At 37.1% G+C, this 19726-nt stretch overlaps 1 protein-coding gene across 4 annotated transcripts in view; it reads right to left on the bottom strand.

Annotated features, from left to right (window-relative positions):
- The window catches only part of CRPPA (CDP-L-ribitol pyrophosphorylase A), a 426528-nt gene that overhangs the window by 21955 nt on the left and 384847 nt on the right, over positions 1 to 19726 (bottom strand). For 2 of the 4 annotated variants that reach the window (XM_082398506.1, XM_082398507.1), the window contains 3 exons: positions 9386 to 9548; positions 8571 to 8646; positions 655 to 730 (listed from right to left, as the gene is read on the bottom strand). The gene's annotated coding sequence lies outside the window, so the exon portion shown is untranslated. Of the gene's footprint in view, positions 1 to 654; positions 731 to 8570; positions 8647 to 9385; positions 9549 to 11961; positions 12136 to 13441; positions 18265 to 19726 lie in introns of all 4 variants that reach the window. The other 2 variants (XM_082398504.1, XM_082398505.1) reach the window with 2 other exon arrangements.

The following is a 19726-nucleotide window of genomic DNA, read 5'->3' as shown; positions in this document are numbered from 1 at the left end:
GCTGTTTACTTTGGTCAGCCCTAAATCTGAGTCTCCCAAGTCATCTATTAACTCTAGGACTGCTGAGAAGCAACACAGCCTGGTAGTTAGGAACGCAGATCTAAAATCAGGCCGCATGCGCTCTAGAGCTCGCGAGCCACAACTACTGAAGCCCGAGCCCCTAGAGCCCGTGCTCCGCAACAAGAGAAGCCACTACAATGAGAAGCCCGTGCACCGCAACGAAGAGTAGCCCCCGCTCGCCGCAACTAGAGAAAGCCCGCGCGCAGCAACGAAGACCCAGCGCAGCCAAAACTAAATAAATAAATTTTAAAAATTATACTAACCAAAAGAAGCCAGACACAAAAGGTTGCATATTGTATGATCCTGTTTCTATTAATTGTCCAGAATACGCAAATCCATAGAGTTCGAAAATAGATTAATGGTTGCCGAGGGGTATGGGGAGTTACTGCTTAATGAGTATAGGGTTTCTTTTTGGTATGATGGAAAGATTCTGGTACTAGATAGTGTTGATAGTTGCACGACTTTGTGAATATACTAAAAACCACTGAATTGTAAACTTTATGTATACATTTTATGGTATGTGAATTATATCTCAATTTTAACAGTAAAAAAAATTAATCAAATCAAATAAAATAAAATCAGGCTGCAACTTACTGTGACTTTGGGCAAATCATTTAAATTTCCAGTTAGGTTCCTCATCTGCCAAAGGGGGAGATAACACCTACCTCACCTGTTAGAAGGGTTAAATGATAATCTTGGTTAAGCATTTAAACAATGGTTAGCACATAGCAGCCTCTAACAAAGAAATACAGTATATCCCTTAATCTGACCAAATGCTGCCCTCCCATCCAAATCTTGTTCCCAGGCCCAGAATAGGTAGGGCCAGCTTCACGGGCATGCTACCTGTGAAGTCACGCAGGACCCCACACTTAGAAGGGCCCACATTTGACATAACGTTTTGTTGCCATCTTGAAATACATAACGATTTTTTTTCTTTTTTTTGTACATTTATTCATTTATTTATTTTTGGCTGCGTTGGGTCTTTGTTGCTGCGCGCGGGCTTTCTCTAGTTGCGGCGAGCGGGGGCGGCTCTTCGTTGTGGTGCACGGGCTTCTCATTGCGGTGACTTCTCTTGTTGTGGAGCACGGGCTCTAGGCACGCGGGCTCAGTAGTTGTGGCTCATGGGCTCTAGGGTACAGGTTCAGTAGTTGTGGTGCACGGGCTTAGTTGCTCCGTGGCATGTGGGATCTTCCCGGACCGGGGCTCGAACCCATGTCCCCTGCACTGGCAGGCGGATCCTTAACCACTGCACCACCAGGGAAGTCCCGAAATTCATAATGATTCTTGAACATGATGTCCTGCATGTCCATTTTGTACTGGGCCCTGAAAATTATGTAGCCAATCCTAACAATATACTATCCTGAGATTTCCTTATCAATTCAATCTCTTCTCTGAGCATTATCTTTAACTTCTTACCTTAAGTCCTGATGATACCATTTTCCTTGTCTGATGCAGAGGTTTTTTTTTTTTTTTTTTTCTTTCTGTTATACCCCATATACCACAGGAGCAGAAGGTAAGGGGTTGGCTATGTATCACTCCCTCCCATTTGAAGCTTGTACCAGCAGACTAAACCACCCACTACATCGCCTTCTTATTCTCATATTTTGACCCAGTTAGTCCCTCTTGACTCATTCTCTTCTCCATCTCAATTCATGCCATCATTCTTGGTAACTTCAGAATGCATATGGATGAACCATTTACTCTGCCTGTCAGATCCTTCCCTTCCTCACCTTCAATTACCTGTTCCTCCACCCCCTCCCAACCAGTGATGCTGGTTGCATCAGCAGTAACTCACCATTCCTGAAAACTTAAAATCAGTCACTCCCTTCCCTGGCTGCCAACTGCTGTTCTTTCGGCTTGCATTCCCAAGTACTCATTTTGCAAGAATTCCTCAACTTCAGTGAAACATCTGATCTATTGACTTCACGTTTCACTCTCTTGCAACTTAATTATGTTTCCTCTTCCTCCTTTAACCTGGCTTTTAGTCCATGTTTCCTAACTGAAATAATTCCCTTTTAATTCTTTTACCTTGCTTGCCTCCTTTTTTCTCTAGCATGTTCCCCTGAAAAATCCCAAATATTGGCTGAAACCATTTAAAAAAATTTTTTCATGCCAGCATCGGAGAAGCTAAATGTAATTGTAGATAAACAACTGGGAAGAATACAACCACTTTAAATTTACGCTAAAATTTTCATACAGCTATTTAACACTGCCAGGCAATCCTACTGCACTCACATAGTAGTTTCATTTCCCCAAATAAAATCGTAAACAGCATGTTAATACTCTCTTCAGTCTTTTCAAACTACTGCCCATTTCTGCTTCCCTTCATTGCAAGACTGCTAGGATGATTTTTTTTTAGTACTTATTAATCCTATTTCCTGCCATTCATTTCTCAACTTATGACATTGTAGGTTTTTTCCCATCACTCCCAAGAATCTATTCTTTTGTTACAGTCACTTATGACCATCATCTTGCCAAATCTGCTGTTCTGTCCTCTTCTTACTTGACCTTCAACAGCATTCTATGGTTGACATTCTCTCTTCCTTTGGTTTCCAGATATTTGACACTTTTCTGTCTTGCCTTTACCTACCTCCTCACTGGTGAGCTCTTCTAAGATTCTCTTTCCTCTTAATATTTGCCTGACTCAATCCTGGTGTGTGATTTCCTTGGTTGCTCTTACCCAATTCCATGGTGTAAATACCATCTACATAAGGTGAAAAACTACCCCAGTTTGCCAAGGAATAAGGGGATTCCCAGGTCTTAGAACTTTCAGTACTAAAACAGGGAGAGTCCTGGGCAAACCAGGATGATTGTTCACATTTTACCTATGTGCTAATAACTCCCAAAATCATGCCTCTACTCCACACCTCTCTGATGAGCTTTATTTCCATTTTGGTGTGTAATATACATTTCAAACTCAAATTTGTCCAAGCCAGAAATCTTGATTTGTGCCTTCAATTTTTTCTTCTCCCATTAGCGCCATCTCCATAGATATCATCATAATGTACCAGTTCTTATGTTAAAAAAAAAAAAAAAAAAAAAAAAGGAGAGAAGAGGAAAGGGAAGGAAAGGAAAGAAGAGAAAAGGAAAGGGAAGGAAACTAGAAATCATCCATGGCTCCTCATGACTCTTCCTTTTCTATCCTCCGGTCCAGTTACCACCACCTGGTCCACGCCACCACCATCTCCTACTTGCACCACCACAGTAGTCTCCTAACTACTCCCTGTTTAACTCTTGATCCTTTCCAAACCATTCTGCATGATGAAAGCTGGGACAATTCTAGTTTTAAACTAGAAAATTCTTTTGTACGATATATATAAAGAATCATTTCTTTTTAAAACATTTCAATGGCTTACTACCTCTTTGAGAATAGCAACCAAACATCTCTCCAGGTCTTATAACAGTGCTTCTCTATCAACCTGTGGAGAGGATAGGTTTGTTTTAGTTTATGCTTTTGTTTTTTCTCTATTGCACCATGGACTGACGTGCGGTCCTACTGCATATGACTGGAAGCAATCTGCAACATGAGCTGCACCATCCAAGTTCAAACTCACCTGAACTGAGATGAGTCTGGTGATCAAGGGCTGGAATCTCAGCAATGTCAAGCTGCTATAAAGGTTTTAAAATTTAAGTACTTTTCCTGTTTGCTGACTAGAAGTGGTTCAACTCAAACTTTTATTAGCAGTGGTCTATAAGTCTCTGCCTCCCTGACCTTAATCCACACCACCTATCCATGTGCCCCCGACACAGCCGGTGCCCTGGCTTCCTTTCTGCCCTTCAAATGAACTGTCAGGCCTGTGGATTCAGCTTAGAATATTCTTTGTCCAGCTCTCCACAATAAAGCTTATTGTTATTCTTCAGGTCTCAGCTCAGACACTTTCCTCAGAGAGGCTATCCCAAAGGCTCCCTCTCTCAGTTGATGGTCTTTATTTACTCTCTGAATCATAACAGAGTTTATTCCCTTTACGATACATTCTAGAATGTTAACATTTTTAATTTTTGTTTTTTAATGTGTTTTAAATTTTGAAATTAATTAGGACTAGTATAATAAGTAAAACCATCCTTTGCTTGCCGATTCTACACTTATTGAGGAAACCAGAATTAATACATGGATGTGTATCATCTTTTCAGTACAAATACATACAAACACACACCTTTCTTTGTTTTTTATTAATGGACTCATTCTCTACATATTACTCTGTGAAATAATTTTTCACCTAAGAATATATTTTAGACATTTCTAAAGTCTATGGACCAAGACTACACTATTTTATGGTTTCTCTTGAAGCAGGTGTACATAACTCAGGCAGGTAGTTTTACATAAATGAGATTTTTGGTTATGTTTTTAATTTACAAGGCTTGTTTTTTTGGTTTGTTTGCCTACTTCTTCTCTGTTCCCTTTCTTCATCTTCATCAATTCACCCTCCCCCATTATGATTCTTGTAAAAACTCTGCCATTTTTTATAGTGTGTGTTGTGTGTTGTTCTAGTTGTTTCTCTGCATCTTGCTTTTTTCACTCAACAACTCACTGTCATAATCACTCCAAGACAAATGACACAGGTCTTACTCACTGTTTGTAATTGCTTTTTAATAGCCCATAGTGTAAATGTATCATAATTTTTTCTCAGTTGAAGGCCATTCACTCTTTCAGACTTTTTTCTCTACAAAAAAGTACAATAAACATCCTCGTATGTATATTTTTATACAGTGGTGCTTTTACTTCTGAAGAATGGGGTTGCTTCTAAGGCTATGGTTATTTAAAATTTTAGAGGCACTGCTAAATTGTTTTCCAAAAAGATGGGAATAATTTATAATTCCAATAGCAAAGAATATATAATTTCCTTCATACCCACCAGCAGTAGGTTTATTGAAATTTTAAAATTTTGTCAGTCGGCGATGGTAAAGTGATACTTCCTTGTTATTTTAAGGACAGGAAATTTGAGTTTACTCTTCTGTGAATTCCCTATTCATATCCTTGATGTATTTTTCTATTGAGTGGTTTGTCTTTTTCTTTACAATTTGTAAGGATCCTTTCTGTATTATAGACATTAAACGCTCATCATCATCTGGGTTGCAACCTTTTATGTTCTTCCCCCAATTCTATCGTTTGTCTGCTGACTTTATTTATGTTAGTGTAGTGGACATTTGTCACGTTTGTGGCTGTTCCAGGATCTACTGAACACTTTTTCTATATGTGGATAATTTTCCACTTATGAGTTCTGTCTCCTAAACCAGAAAGTAGAAACTTGCTTTCCCAGGTTCCCTTGTAGCTAGGGTACTAGAATATGCCCCAGCCCCTTCCTATCATATTCACCTGCACATAACTCTAAGGTGGAAATGATCAAGGCAAGACAGTGAATGTGGTATTGATGTCCTACAGAGACAGCAGTGCTATCTTCTCAAAAGCAGTCCCTCACTATAGTTTGGACATTTTCCCTTCCAAATTGCTTTTCTGAACATACAGTTAAAATGTATGTTGTTTTCAACCAAGAACCTTAACTGATACTGATATCAATGTGTATACAAAAGTTATAATTTTTATGTCAACTATTTCTCTTTATTTTATTTTTTCTGAGTTTCTGGTAATGTTACGATGTTTCCCCTTAACCCCTATATTGTATAGGTAGCCTTGGTGATTTTCATCTGTTTTATTTTTAAATTTTAAATCAATAGGGAACAATTAAATGCACATGTATACATATATTTATATTTGTATTTTTGTTTATGTTTATGTGAATATTTATAAACAATATATACATGTAAATATTATACGGAGAGAGAGAGAAATCAGTGCTGTCCAACAAAACATTTTGCAAAGATGGAAACCTATAATCTACACTGCCCAATAAAGTAAACACTAGCCACACTTTAAAACATGACTAAAGCAGCTGAGAAACATAATTTTTAAATTTAATTTAATTTCCATTAAAATGTAAACAACACTTGTGGCTAGTGGCTACAGCATTGAACAGCACATATAGTGAGAGTGGACCCAACTTAGTTTCCTTCTGGATAAATAGCTAATTGTCATCCCCACTTAATAAATAAGTCATTCTTTTCCCACAGAATAGAAATACTAATGTTTCCATATACGAAATTTTCATATACAGACATTTATTTTCTAGATTCTCTATTTTTTATGGATCCATATGGCTAATACCATATTGATTTGACTGTAGTGACTTTGTAGTCTGATGAATAATGTGTGAAGCATATTTTGCAGCTTCTGATTCTCCTATAATCAAACTTTTCTTGGCTGCTTCAGACATATATTCTTCCAAGCAAACTTTTATATCATTGTACCCAATTCTAAAATCAACCTTGATGAAGTTCTATTTATTAGTGCCTCAAATTTATAGGAGAATTTTGAAGAATTGACATTTTTACTGTATTAATTCTTCCCATCCAAAATCACACTATGTTTTTCCATAGTTCAAAGATTGTTTTATGTCCTTTAATATTCTATGAGTAAGATTCACAGATTTTTTTTTAACATAGGTCCTGTGTTTTCTTTTTAAAAGTTATCTGTGAGAATATTATGCTGTTTACTATAAACAGATATCTTTCCATTTTCATTGCCATTTGCTTATAGACAATATAGACAAAAGCTCTTGGTCTTAGCATATTTATCTTGTTTTTATCTTAAATTCTCTTATCCATTATTTTTCATTGATTCTGATTTTAATTAGAATCTTAGGGTTTCTAGACATATAATATTGTCATTAGGAAAAAAACCTTCTATTTTCTAATGTTTTTACTAAATTTTTTTTAAACTTACCATTCCAAAGCAATGGCAGCAGTAGAAATTTACATCTAATTTTTCATATTAATTGCAATGAGAATTTTCTAACTTAATGATAATTAGTTTAATTTGAGGTTGATTATTTTGTCATATTTTATTCTTATTAATTCATAAAATTTTTAAAAAAATATCTTTATTGGAGTATAATTGCTTTACATTGTTGTGTTAGTTGCTGCTGTATAACAAAGTGAGTCAGCTATACATATACATATATCCCCATATCCCCTCCCTCTTGCGTCTCTCTCCCACCCTCCCTATCCCACCCCTCTAGGTGGTCACAAAGCACCGAGCTGACCTCCCTGTGCTCTGCAGCTGCTTCCCACTAGCTATCTATTTGACATTTGGTAGTGTACATAAGTCAGTGCCACTCTCTCACTTCATCCCAGCTTACCCTTTCCCCTCCCTGTGTCCTCAAGTCCATTCTCTACGTCTACGTCTTTATTCCTGTCCTGCCCCTAGGTTCTTCAGAACCTTTTTTTTTTTTTTTTAAGATTCCATATATATGTGTTAGCATACGGTATTTGTTTTTCTCTTTCTGACTTACTTCACTCTGTATGACAGTCTCTAGGTCCATCCACCTCACTACAAATAACTCAATTTCTTTTTATGGCTGAGTAATATTCCATTGTATATATGTGCCACATCTTCTTTATCCATTCATCTGTCGATGGGCATTTAGGTTGCTTCCATGACCTGGCTATTGTGAATAGTGCTGCAATGAATACTGTGGTGCATCACTCTTTTTGAATTATGGTTTTCTCAGGGTATATGCCCAGTAGTGGGATTGCTGGGTCGTATGGTAGTTCTCTTTTTCATTTTTTAAGGAACCTCCATACTGTTCTCCATAGTGGCTGTATCAATTTACATTCCCACCAACAGTGCAGGAGGTTCCCTTTTCTCCACACCCTCTCCAGCATTTGTTGTTTGTAGATTTTCTGATGATGCCCATTTCACTTCACTTCTAACAGTGAAGTGAAACCTCACTGTAGTTTTGATTAATTCATATAATTTTTTCAGAATGTATTGATATTACCATATGATTTATTTTTAATAGATTGATGTACGTCATTATACTGATAGGTTTCTGGATATTACAACTATCTCTTTTTTTACAAAGATCTTTGTGTATTTACATAGGAGTTTGAGCTGCATTTTTGTTTTTTATGATAACTTCATAAGGTTTTATATTAAGAATTTTTTCCAGGGGAGTAGTAGCTTAAGTAACATAGGAATTATCTATTTTTTATAAAGACTTGATACAATCCAGCTGGGAAAACCTGTGGCCTTAGTGGCTTTCATTAATGGCAGATTTTTAACCTTCTCAATCACTTTTTGATTATTGACATTTTTTTTTACCTTCTCTTGGGATAATTTTAGAAATTTAAATTATGTTAGAAAAGCATCTATGTCACCTATGTCTAAGGTTTTCAGATTTGTTGTCATAGAATTGTCTGCAGACATACTTTATTATTTTATTACTATTTTAATCACACCTCTAGTTATGTCTCATATCTCATTCCCATTCTTGCATATTTTGCCCCTTTCTAGTCCCTTAATCAGGCTTCTTTTTCTTGCTCTTCAAATCTCACTTGACTTTCAGTATAGTGCAGTAGTTGAAGAAAATGTGATCTCTGAAGTCTAAATAGCTATAATTATATGCTATTATAAAACATTTGTCACTGTGAATAATAAGAAATTCTATTGTTACCTTGAGTCTTCAAATATAGCTCAATCAGAAGGTCTACTCCCATTCAGTGATCAAAGCTCAGTCCCCCGTTGAGGGCCTATCAGGGGAAGAGAGGAGAGATGGGGCACAAACTGTATTTAGTAAGCAGGTGAGGGCAACTGTTTGTTGGCAGCGATCAGGAGTAGAAGGAAGCAAAGAGAACAGGAAAATTCTTGTTTGACTGGCATTGTTATGAGCTGGCGTGGTGATCCCTGAGGCCTGCAGACATATAGCTGACTCTGAGAGTATTTCTTAGGTTCTTCAGAAACCTCCATCTCTAGGGAAGGCGTTGGTTGATTACTACTTCTGTATTCACTGAGACTCCTTCAGGGTCTGGGCCTCTTCAGTATCTCTCCCTTGAGATCACATTCACCCTTCAGAGAGGAGCCTGCAGAAACTGAGATGATCTCATGCAGGTTCCTTCTCACGCACGGCCCGTATATGGTGTGGGTCAGATAGCTCAGGTGTCTTTACTTTGAGAACTTCTAAGCACAAGAGTTAGTCCCTCATGGCTAGTCACTCATTTGTGACCTTTATACTTAACAGCCAAAGTCAGACACTAGGCTCCGATGTCTCCCCCAGTCTGCCATGGACTGAACTAGATTCTCAGTGTTCTCTTAAAGCCCTCTCTTTAGATCTGAAGTGAAGAACAAAAGAATCCCCACCTTCTGCCTTTATAGTGTGAATTCACAGAACAGCTATTTCTAAATAATTCCTTTACTAAATTATAACAATGGTTCAGTCTCAGAAAAATGAACGAACTTAAGCAATTTTAAGCAGAAAAACGATTAACTCACTTAACTGGTGCCTACCAATCTGGGCAAGGCAGCAGAGGAGGCTCCAAGTGGGCCTGGAGGACTGACTCCCAACCACTGCAGAGAGGACCCATCAGGCCTTGGCCACTCCTGCCACAATCAGGAAACTCCACCCGATGCTATGTACCAGTTTCTACTGCAGTTCCTAAGGAGGCAATGGTGAGCAAATCAGACAGTAAATTCCTGCAACCATGAAATCTTACTTTCGGGGGGAAAGTGGGGATGGGAGACAGGGAGCAAGAGAGGTAAATATGTAAAATATACATTATGTTAGATGCTAATGATTGCTATGGAGACAGATAAAACAGAGGCAGTTTGCAATTTCAAGTAGGTTTTCACAGTTGAAACATTGTTACTTTTCTTACAAGATTGACACATACAAACATATCTGAACATTTTTTGAATAATCCTTGATATTTTCTGCACGTATTACCTCTTGGGATAATGCCCCAAGTCTCTCAGCCAGTCTCTCTGCCAGTAAATGGGGAGTGAGAATTCGAACTCAGGACTGGCTGTCTCCAAAGCACATGCTCTTTCCACTACCCACTAGTTTTTATAGTAAAATATAAACGAGTTTTAGATTTGCCACATCTCAGTTCTTTTATTAATGTGCATATAATTAAGAATTGATATTATTTAGAGAAATCACTGAATCTAAGTAGATTAAAGCAAATGCCTTTGGGTCTTTCTAGTCATAAGGCCATTCCTGGAAAGTTCTGAACACCTGTCTTAATGCCTAGTTATTGCTCAATCTGAAAACATGGTGCCTTGAGTTGGACCTTGGAAGATGGTAACCAAGATGGCTGCAGAGTTGGTGAGGTGTGTTTGGTGTTATCTGTACATTCTCCCAGAACTGCTCTAGTCCTTCCAGTTTATATATTGAAATGCTCAGGAGTAATCACCATTCTTAACAGACTGGATCTTGTCCAGGCCCAGATTCTTGGGCTTCTCTGAATCTCATATAATGGCCCCAGAATCAAACCCTATTAACTGCTAAGGACCACCCAGGAGTAGCCCTTAAACTGGATGTAGACATGTCGAATTTCCCAGAGCTTCTTCAAGCTAAAGTGGGTCACCCAGACCACACAGAGGCAGGACAGGAGATCTAGTGGAGTTTTGGTTTGGACTCCACTTCCAAAGAATGTGTGATGTCTTCTCCAGCACCGAGGAAACAGGCCAGAAAGGCTAGAGCCTATTCACTCATGGAAACAGCTTGGATGCAGTATATCATCCTACCACTTGGCTTCAGTAATGTGCATGAGTATCCACTGTCCTCATCTGAGGATCACAGCTTATGAATCCTAAATTGCGAATTTTCCCAAGAATGTTGTAAAAGCCATCTCTCCAATCTAGCCTAACCAATAGATTAAAGAAAGATTTCACTTTGTTTTCTCTCAATTGTCTTTGTATGATTCTTGGTAAATTCAGATTATTTTCATCAGTATTTTTCTAGAAAATTATTAACTAGGTAATTATATGTGCATTACAATTTTTAGATGACATGTGTTATATATGTGGAAGAGTCACATCGTTTGTCATTCAGTTTATTTCTGCCCATGAGTTTTGGGAACAACACAATCAGAAATATCTACAACATGAAGATTATATCAGAGTGAATTCTGTGAACTGACAGTAGTAAATTGGGATTTGCTTTACTTTTTTTAAAGCCTGATTGTGCTGGTACAGTAGTTGAACTTACACCTAGTTGTATGTCTTTGTTTTATATGCGCAAAAGTAGAAAGTGATAAATGAGCATATTGAACCATTCTCTAGCTGAGAATTTTTGACCTTCTGAGTATCTATTACCACTGCCATGTTCTAAGCCCTTCTACTAAATCGCTTGAGCAATCCCAAATTGATATTGTTATTTAGAAGAAATTTTTCTTGTGTAAAGAGATATTAGTATGGTTACACTACAAGTCACCATATAATCTGATCTAAGCATAGAAATGCCTCTGAAAACCCAGGATGCTGCTTTTCCTTTAACCATCCATCAACCCGATGACTGAGAGTGTAAGACAATTTTATTTATGATATTCCACTTTCCCCCGAAACCAAGAACAAGAGGTCTCATCAGTTTATAAAATATATAAAATTTCATCTAAGATAGATAAATAGATCTGCAAGTGATAGTTCTATAGAGAAAAGAGAAAACTCTGCTAATTTGTCTATTTCTTGAATAAGAGGGGTGGGGGGCTAACCCAAGAGTCATTTGTCAACCACCATGTGGAATCACTTATGCCAGACCGGGCCATCAATTAAATTGGAAAGCACTGCACTGCACTTTCTAGATTGTAGAAAAAATGCTTATACAAATGAAAAAGAGGGAGCAGCAAAACTGTACCTGATTGATCCAATCCCCCAAGTTCCTCCAGTTCTATTACCATAGATAGTCTTTCATCACCTCCTGGATTTTCACTACAACTGCAATGCAATACCAGCATCCAGTTACATATCCACACCACTGGTTAGCAGACACCCTAAGAAATCTCTCCAGTTTAGTCATTTATGTGTCAGTGAGCAGGGAGCCCCACTTCCCTCATTGCCAGAAAACTTACTTCTGCAGGACTGGAGTGATGGCCAGACATTTACAAGCCATTTTCTTTGGCTGACAATTTAGTTTTTAAACCCTTAATGGAGCATCTGCAACTACTGTTTTATTGACATAATTTCAAATGCAGTTGTGTTTCCAGTAATCTATGACAGTTTTAAAAGTTTGAAGAGACCAGGAGCTGGAGACAACAGTAGAGCAGATGTGTTTCATTGGGATTTGTTAACATCTTACTAAACTACGTTATAGAGACATTTCAGGAGGCAGGCATCAGCTCAAGCAACAACTCATCTTTAAACACACACTTCGATGTCAAGTGATAAAATGAGAACACACAAGCCACCAAACACCCAGCCCAGTATGCAACTATCATAGATATATATAAGGTGAATGAGTAAAACACAGTCTCGTAAGTGCCACGGCACAGTCATGTTATTAATTTTAAAGAAAATACACCTATTCATTAAGAAATGAAACAACCACTGAGCACCTATTATATGCAAGACACGGCCTTAGGTTCAAGGGATCCATCAGTGACTAAGTTACATGAGTTCAAGGAGCTTCTGTTCTGTGGGGGGGAGAGAGGGGGTGGCAAAATCAGACTGAAACAAAAATAACAAATAAGTAAATTACAAATCTTCCCAGGAGGTGATAAGTGCAATGAAAAGATGAACAAGTGGAACATGGTAAGGGAGCTCCAAAGTACAGGGATTGGGGAGGGGTGTCAGGTCACAGAATCTTAGTCAGTATACTGTCTGACAAAGTGATATTTGAACAAACACTTAAAGGATGTGAAGGGATTAGGAATTATTTTTAAATAATAAATTATCAATTAAATATGAAAGTATAAAAAATTAATATGATAAATTGCACAACAATCTGATAAACAGAGCTGAAAACTAAAGTAAGTTGTCAGAGAGCAAGAATGATGGTAAAAACAAACTTTCCTCAATTCTCACTGTGCTCCTCCCAACTGTTTCTTTTCCATAACTCCCTTCTTCCTCATTTCCTGCTTCGCTCTTCTTTTCTTTCCCTGACAAATTCACATGCTTTTTCTCCCTTTATAGGTGTATTTTTAAAATTACATGAATAACTAGAAGTGCTTCCAAGAATACATTATTATTTTCCCAGGAAACCAACACACCCACTTACCTTGTTCTTGCTAGAAACACCTTTTTTTCTTTACTCAGGTTGTGACCATCAGAATTATAGTAAGCTCTATGTCTCATTTAATGATTTTAATTTTGTTCCTAAAAACTTGCCGTAAAGTGAAAGGTCGTAAATTGAAAGCAAAATTCATTAATTTTAAAGGGAAAGTATGAGGTATATTATTCCAATCCAAAATACTCAAAAAAATTCTATAGACTGGAATATATATATCAAGTGAACAATGAAAACAAGTTTACATAAATAAATAGTATGAATAAATACAAACAATAGTTTGAAAATAAAACTCTGAACATAAATTGTAATGAAGTTTATTTTACTCACCAAGGAAGGGACTGAATAAGGGATGGCAGTCGCAGTTGGTGCTTATCTTCAGACAGGAATTTGAAAATTGGATCTGCTGGATATATTAGTTTCCTAGGGCTGCCATAACAAATGATCACAAGTTGGGTGGCTTGGAACAACAGAAATTTATTCTCTCATAGTTCTGAAAGCCAAAGGTCCAAAATCAAGTCCAAAAGCCTTGGCAAGCCTTCTGGAGTCTCCGAGGGAGAATCTGTTCCATGCCTCTCAGCTTCTGGAGATTGCAGGCAATCCTTGGCATTCCTTGGCGTGTAGATGCATCATTTTAATCTCTGCCTCTGTCTTCACATGGTGTTCTCCCTCTGTGTCTCTGTGTCCAAATTTCTGTGCTTATGAAGACATCAGTTGTTTGATGAGCACTCACCCTCCATTAAGATCTTATCATGACTTGATTACATCTACAAAGACCCTATTTCCAAATAAGCTCCTATTCACAGGTACCAGAGTTCAAGATTTGACCTTATCTTTTTGGGGGACACAATTCAACCCACTGGAAAAGAATTTCTTTAAGACTGTGACGAAATAAAGGCTAAACCTGAGAGCAGTGGAACATGTGGAAACATGGAAACATGTACAAAAGAGACTACAGATTCAGAAGATGCAACATCTGTCTTCTCACCTGGCATACTAACACAGAGCAAGAATGTTTTGTTTCATCCAAACATGATGCTCAATTTGAATTTGTTGCAAATGATATTCTTATTAGAAATTACTGTGTTAAGTAATTGGCAATTGTGACTTTTCCTGGAAATATGTTGTTGATTTAGTATATAGTTTTCAGTACATTTTGGGATGAAACAGTTATTTCAAAAAAGTGTTATTTTGAGAAAAGTGAGCTGTTATGGTGAAACTGGTCAATTGAACAGTCATAATGTGAAGTAAATCTATATCTTTAGACTCAAGAGCAACTCAACTGTAATCTAGAGTCATCGTTTGTTTTCATGATAATGTACTAAAAGCAGTATTTCCAATGTATGCTACTGAGTAGGCCCTGAAAATTCTTAAATATCCCTATAGTGTATAATTTCTGCATAAAAATGGAGGAAGAGAAAAAAGGTTGTTGCCATGTGGATGTTGCAGGTTCATTTTCTGATTAAGTAATTTGAACACCAACTGTTATTGGTTGAATTATGTTATGTTCCCTCAAAATATATGTTGAGGTCCTAACTCCTAGTACCTCAGAATGTTATTTGGAAATAGGGTCTTTGCAGATGTGCTCAAATTAAGGTGAAGTCATTAGGGCCCTAATCCAATATGAATGGTGTCCTCATAAAAGAAATGTGCACAGAGTCAGACACTGTGTGAAGAGGTTTTACGAACCTTCATCTTCACATAGATAAAGGCATAACACCATGCATGTACAGATGAAGGCTGAGATCAGGGTGAGGCATCTATAAGCCAAGGAACACCAAAGATTGCCAGAAAACCACCAGAATCTAGGAGAGAGGTGTGGAAAAGATTGTCTCTTACAGCCAATCCCATCAATACCTTGACCTTGGATTTATAGCCTCCAGATCTGTGAGACAATAAATTTCTATTGTTTAAGACACCTAGTATGTGGTACCTTGATACGGTAGCCCTAGAAAACGAATACATCTCTTAGTGTCAGAAAATTTTATGCCTCTTGGTGTGAAGGGGGCTAAAATTGATATGACATAAAAATTTAAAGTTATTTATTATATGGCATGGACCTTCACGTTTGGTCTTGAACAATGGAAACCTCAAATACTGAATGCCAGGGGTCTATCCTATACTGGAGCTTCCCAGTACAACCGTGTCCCTACCTCTCTGGGAGAGTATGGTTTAATTATTGCTCCAATGAGAGATGAAACTCAGGTTCCTGTAACAAGGGTGGTCAGTGGATGAAGCTGCATCTCTTCTCTTTCACTTTGGGTGACTTAACTCCAAAGAGGAGTCTGAGATGGCACTGAAATGTAACATATATGTAGCAGTAACTCCTCACTACCAGCATAATCTCCACGTTTTTATTCCTTCCTTTGTGAGAGATGATAGCGGAAGGCAAGTACCCAGCTAAAAATATATTTCTCAGCCTCACTTGCTCAAACGATGCTCAGTAAGACGCAAGCACATCTCATAAGCAAGATGCAATAAACAGTTGGATGAGACCTCTGGAAAAGTTTATTAAGCTGACAAGTGCCCCTTCTTTGCTTCTTCCTCAAAAACTGGTTGCAAGGTGTTGAGGTCCAGCAGTCATTTGGGGACCATGAGTGGAAGGCTAAGAAATTCATCCCAGAATCCCTGACACTCTTGTGCTATTGAACAGCTATCAGTATTGAACAGCTATCAGTAACTGCCTATCTCTATACTTTTTATTGGTTGACAAATATACAACCATAGATATTTAAATCACACAAGTCAGCAGCCTGTCACTGGTAGCCAAATGCAATTCTTAACTGATATTAAAATCTATTCTTGCAGTAGACACTCCCTTGGTTTCCAAGTTTCCAGTTAGCTTGATCTGAACTTGTCACACTTTACAATGCAGATGAATACACTAACATTCTTCATTTTTGTCACTGAAATAAACATTTGACCATGAGAACATTACTGCACATTTCAAGGAACATAATTCTAATGAAACCATAATAAATATTTTTACTCTGAGGATTATTCTTGTTTTATCAGGTGACTACTTCAGAGATAAAGAAAATTACCCCTCAAAAAAACCTTTAAATTACTTAATATTTTTTTTTAATTAATCAGAACAAGTAATTATTTTTCAAAGCCACAAAATGGGTAAGACCTAACTATCTGGTGTGAGTTTCACAGAGTTTTCAATTTTGTAGGCAGCCAAAAAGAGATGAAGGTGGCAATGGTTATTCACTGATTCACTGAGACCTCTACAAATAGCTTCACTAGCAGTGGAGTGGAAATTAAAAAAGGAAGAATGTGAGGGATTCTTTGGGGATATTAACTACCTTTTTGGAACCCAAGTAATGTCTAGAGCATAATTCTAAGAGTACTGGTAGGTGTAACATGGAAAACACTTTAAAAAATATACCACAGAACCACTTACCTGGGGACCTACCAGGTAAGTTTGTTTTATTCATGTCTTATGGATAAGAGATAAATGGAAGCCATTCTTTGCTTTTAATAATTCCTCTTTCCTTTCTCCATTCAAAGAAAAATTTTAAAAAATAGAGGAAAAAGAAGGCGATCATCTGAATTCCTTAAAAATTGAGGTTACAGCATTGCCTAAGATTAAGCTTATGTAATCTTCAATATTATAAAGTTAAAAGTATGTGGTCAAAATATTTTTGTTTTTTTAAAGAAAGTGAGGTTTTAAGAGATTTCCCCATGCTTTCCTAGTTAAAAGAGCTTATTAAAAACCTATGCTTTTTTCTGCACTTTCCCCCTTAAAATTGTATTATTTCGCTTAAGAAGTCTTAGCTCAATTCAGTTACTTGGCATTGTTTCTTTGAAGGTGTCATCGTCCATGTGAAAAAAACAAGTTGCCCATGTTGACCAAGTACCTGAGATGCTTCAGATGGTCTGCTTTTTCTTCTTGGCTACAACATCTAGGCTCAGCAAAACTGTCTTAGTCAAGGGCACAAGTAAAAATATTTTTAATTGATCACCATTCCAGAAAAGTCAGCCAATAAAGCCTTTTTAGGATAGCTCTTCCCGGGCTGATAAGTCACTCATTGACAATCTTAAGCAACGGCAGACTTCACTTAAAAAATACACTGTAGTTCTTAGCCAAAGGAACAAAAGTCACAAGTGGTTCCAGCATTCTCATCTTTCTTTCCTCCTAGTTGAAGATTTTCACTTTAGGACTTCTGATTCTGCTACTATTGTAAGTGCTTCTTCTTCCCTTCCAATCACCATTCTCTCATCTTTTTATTTTCATAGCCATTATCCTTCCAAATCCTGTTTCTGAATGACATCATTCTTGAGTTCTTTGACACTTACCTAGATACTTAAGTGTAATATCTCAAACGTGTTTTGCATCTTGGAGTATAATGAGATTTCATGTTCATTATCTTATTTCTGAGGAGGCAGGTCAGGCAGGGAGAATCATAAATACAAGTTCTGACACTGAGGATCAGACAGCTACTTATAACTCAGCCAGTATCACATATATGCTAAGTGACAGAGCCAAGACTAGCATCCAGTCTTCAACCCCCTCGTCCAGTTCTTCATTCACTCTGCTGTGCTTCTACACTCACTTTTGAAATGGGTACTTTTGCCCCATCAACTAGGAAGGTGACTGAAGTGACTCATGGGAGACAGAATTCTCTCCCAGTCAGACATGTCTCCAAATTGAATTATTAACATTGCTGAAGGTTTAAGAAGTTACTAAGGTACAGAAAAATGTTATTTTGAAATAAACAATTTATATTATGTTACTCTTGACAATTAGGTCATTTACCAAAACTATAATATTCAATGCCATTCATGCAAATCTAACACAAAGCCATTCTTAAAAGCTGAACAAATGGCAAATGTTTCCAGAGGTATCCCTGGCCTGAATTATGTGGTTACCTTAGGGAATTTTATGAATCCAGGTACAGGATGTCATAACAATGTCTGCTTGGGTCAGAGAGCTTCTGCTCCTAGATTTACAGGACATTTGGCTTGTATTCTTTGTTCCTCTATCTCATCAGTTATTTCTAAGGAGACCTATATTGCCACAGTCTTGAAAAATGGTCTTCAGGGTTAGGGAAGGATGAAGATTGGTGGCAAAAATCCAGTTTTTCTCCTCTGTTCTTCCAATTCCTACTTAATTTTAGCTCTGTCTGTAGCCATGAGAATCAGCCTAGCATAAACACAAAAATAAGGTTGAGTAAGCATACCCAGAGCCTAAATAAATTAAACCAAACTTTGTAGGTGAGGGTATAAGTAGCTGGAAGCTTAAAAATCATGTATACCTGTATTTTCTCTTGATTATTTTTCTGTTTTTGCTTAGCCATCTTTGTTGGAGAGATATTCTGAGTTTATTTATTAGAGAAAAAAATGTTAAAACTTCTCTCACATTAGGAAGTAATTTGCTGGGACTTCCTTGGCGGTCCAATGGGACTTCTAATGCAGGGGGTGGGGGGTTCAATCTCTGATTGGGGAACTAAGATCCCACGTACTGTGTGGTGTGGCCAAATAAATAAATGCCATTAAAAAAAAACAAACAAACGGTTAAGACAGTAATTTTAAAAAAAAGAAGTAATTTGCTAAGTCAATGATCCATTCAATAAGTACCCACTGAGAGCTTATTTTGAGAGACACTGTGGTAAGTACTGGGGATAGAATATGAACCAGACAAGTATGGTCTTGCCTTGATGAAGCTTACCGTCAATGGAAGTGTACAAAAGTAAAAATAAAAATTAAACATAATAAGGGCTGCAACAGTGAGAATATAGAATTCTATGAGAAAAATTAGAACAAAACATTCCTGTGGGCATAGCTAAGATTAAATACAATCCACTGTATATCTGGTTTAACTCAATTCAAACTTCCTCCTACTCTTAAGAAATTATATAGAAATAAAAATAAATAAGGGTGATATTATTATAAGGATAACCTTGAGCTTGCTATAACATAGAGAAAAATGTAGATCATTCTTAAATTTGAATCCATTAATAATTTTTGTATTCTATTAATTGCAATGTAGTGTCTTCTAATACTATGTGACATCCTCTTTCTAAATATGAAGAGATTATTTTGAACATTAGAGTAAAATAAAAAGACATGCTCTTTTATGCTAATAATTTTTTTGTCACAGTAGGACTCCATCTTCCTTGACTTGTGTCTTGAAGTGGCTGCACTTATGGGTGTAAGTCCATGTGAAAATAAAGTCACCAAAATCCATTAATATGGTAGGAGATGGGCAGCTACAGCTAATGTTCATCTATACTTTTAATGAAGAAATTATAAATTATTTATTACTTTTAATAAAGAAATTATATTATTCTACAAGATGGTCAGTGCTTTAGTGTGGTCATACAAATATATCACATTTTCAAATTGCTCACCCAAATTCACTGCTAAGAACGTTTGCCTGATAACCTGATACTGATTTTAATAAAAAAAATAATAATGAACTGGAGCACATTACAAATTACTTTTCTTAACTCAGCAAATTTACATAGAGTTTCTACGAGAAATAACCAAGAAACCTTGGCAAGATTCTATACTGATTTTACAGTGTCATTCCAGGGAAAGAACTTGCTGTAGTAGAACCCCTAAATCTCCACTGCCAAAATCTTAGCTCTGAGTTGATGATTTGA

The sequence above is a fragment of the Balaenoptera borealis genome (assembly GCF_965194805.1).
Source record: "Balaenoptera borealis genome assembly, chromosome: 7".
NCBI lineage: Eukaryota > Metazoa > Chordata > Mammalia > Artiodactyla > Balaenopteridae > Balaenoptera > Balaenoptera borealis.
Note: the sequence above shows the minus strand (reverse complement) of the source record. Positions and strands in the feature narration are given on the sequence as shown.